Source organism: Dendroctonus ponderosae, unplaced genomic scaffold, assembly GCF_020466585.1.
Source record: "Dendroctonus ponderosae isolate FM_Combo_2020 unplaced genomic scaffold, Dpon_F_20191213v2 Dpon_F_20191213_1, whole genome shotgun sequence".
Classification (NCBI taxonomy): Eukaryota; Metazoa; Arthropoda; class Insecta; order Coleoptera; family Curculionidae; genus Dendroctonus; species Dendroctonus ponderosae.
The window spans coordinates 37,916,446-37,918,467 of NW_026017110.1; the positions used below are offsets into that span (position 1 = coordinate 37,916,446).

General features: G+C 36.8%; 1 long non-coding RNA gene across 1 annotated transcript in view; it reads left to right on the plus strand.

The window, feature by feature from the left end:
- Positions 1–6: 6 nt before the first annotated feature.
- LOC109541368 overlaps positions 7–2,022 on the plus strand; it is an 11,899-nt gene continuing 9,883 nt past the window's right edge. Inside the window, exon 1 of the long non-coding RNA XR_002172317.2 lies at positions 7–1,317. This is a non-coding gene — a long non-coding RNA (uncharacterized LOC109541368). The remainder of the gene's footprint in view (positions 1,318–2,022) is intronic.

A 2,022-nucleotide genomic window follows, 5' to 3' on the forward strand; every position in this document is an offset into this window, starting at 1 on the left:
GTATTTTACGGTTAAGATTATTCCGTCAATTTTCAATCTTTCAGTCTATCAATGTTAATCAATTCTATCAATATCAATTAATTTGCAATCATAAGCATTTTCAACTAGTTTGATAACTGTGATATTTATGTTTGTTTTACAATAATGGAGCATAACGTGGCTCGGAGAATGACTAAGTGTTGTGTTCGGAATTCTGTGATCTCTAGACAACTGTGAAGTTTATTTGAGTTTTACAACAACTGAATATAAGGTAGCCAGATACCAGCCGCTTCCAGTGTTGTGATGTGTTCGTGAAAATCAAAATGGTCGACGATTTCGATTTCCTGAGAATCACTAAAAGCTTGACCCGAAATAATTTTGCATCATTTCACTCCAAGATATGGCCTGTACAGAAAATATACAATAAAAGAACAGAAATGGCCGTAGTCCCAGGCTGGACGCTAAGACGGAAGGAGTTTTAGTGAGTAAACAGCTTGGCTGGAGCCCCACAGAACCCAGCGCGCCAGAATTCCAGTGCTGTAGGAGAGCATTTCCTAAACTTCATCGATAACCAAAAAACGAAGACAAAAACAACCATCAGGTACCAACTGAACATAAATAGCAGGTAATAATTGGATACTTATATCAACACTTTACATATTTGTTCAACATATTTATTATTTAATGTGAATAAAACTTATTTCACGTTTTGTTGAAGCACCACACGATCTAACTCATGTAATCTCAATATAAAATCTCTAGGTTTTTTAGTTTAATAAATACCTATTGTAAAGATAAATTCATGTGCTTTATTTTCCCAATTTGTCCTAGTTTTCACACGAACACAATTTTAGCAGGCGATTTGAATGCACTTTACGAACTCTGTGATTTCCGCTGAAGTTTCAATAATATTTCGAGTATCTCATATTGCCCTTTAATTGTGATGTTAATTGAAGCCCTAGCATAAACATCACAATTAAGGAGCATGATGAAATGCTTGAAATGTTATTGAAACTTGAACGGAAATCACAGAGGTCATAAACTGAAATCAAATACCCCGCTAAATTTTGATGTGAATCCAATCGATAAAGAAGATTTCTTCTGCCAGTAGTGGAAATTAGAGTTTAGTTTTGATTGCAGCCGGTGATTTAAGCGACAAATAGCATTCTGCACGCGTATATGGCAGTTTCCAATCTATAACCTGTGTGATCTGTGGTCATGTGTCATGGCGTTACTGCAAATTCTGGTGTTGGAATAGTGGTGCTGGAATAGAATTCTGGTGTTGGAATAGAAAGGAAAAGTGTAGACGAATCACCAAATTAATCCAGCACAATACGAGTAAGTGTTTATTTGTAAAGTAAACAGCCGTAAATGGATGGATTTATTGCGAGCAATGAGAAAGAAGTCCATGAGGCATCCAAAATTGTCGGTGATGGCGTCGTTTTCGTTCACCCTTCAAATTTGCAGTTTTTTCTTGTTTTACTTTTAAGAACGCTTTAAATTAAGCAGTTTCAGAGAGGAAATTTCTGGGTAGTTCATAAATTAAGCAAAAAACAACCCGCAAGGTTTGCAGAAAACACTATATTTCGAGCGGTGTTGCCAATCTGCGCAAAACGTTCTAAGTTCATGTAAATTGTTTCCTTGAATTCCTAGCATGTAGATAAATTCAATTTTGGTCGGGTTAGATTATTTAGGTCTTCAGGTTATTCATTTTCTACTTTTTGTATATTTGTTTAATTTCAATTAAAAAGTCTCTTCAACCATGCTAGCAGAAGCAAACTACCTCAAAATTAGCCGAAAGAGAAGCAATGCAAAAATACGCGACATCACCGCATTGCGTTGAATTCCCCAAAGGGACAAACAAGTCATTTTGAATAACTGACTTTTGACGGGCGGCCATCTTGCGGAGTTTTGCATTGTATGTAGGGTGACCAGACGAGCGGCTAATTGCCTGATCTGGCCCCGACTTTTCATTGGTCGGCGGCATAGGTAAAGACGAGTATAGATTACCAACTCTCGCACAATGTGGAAACTATGTCTATC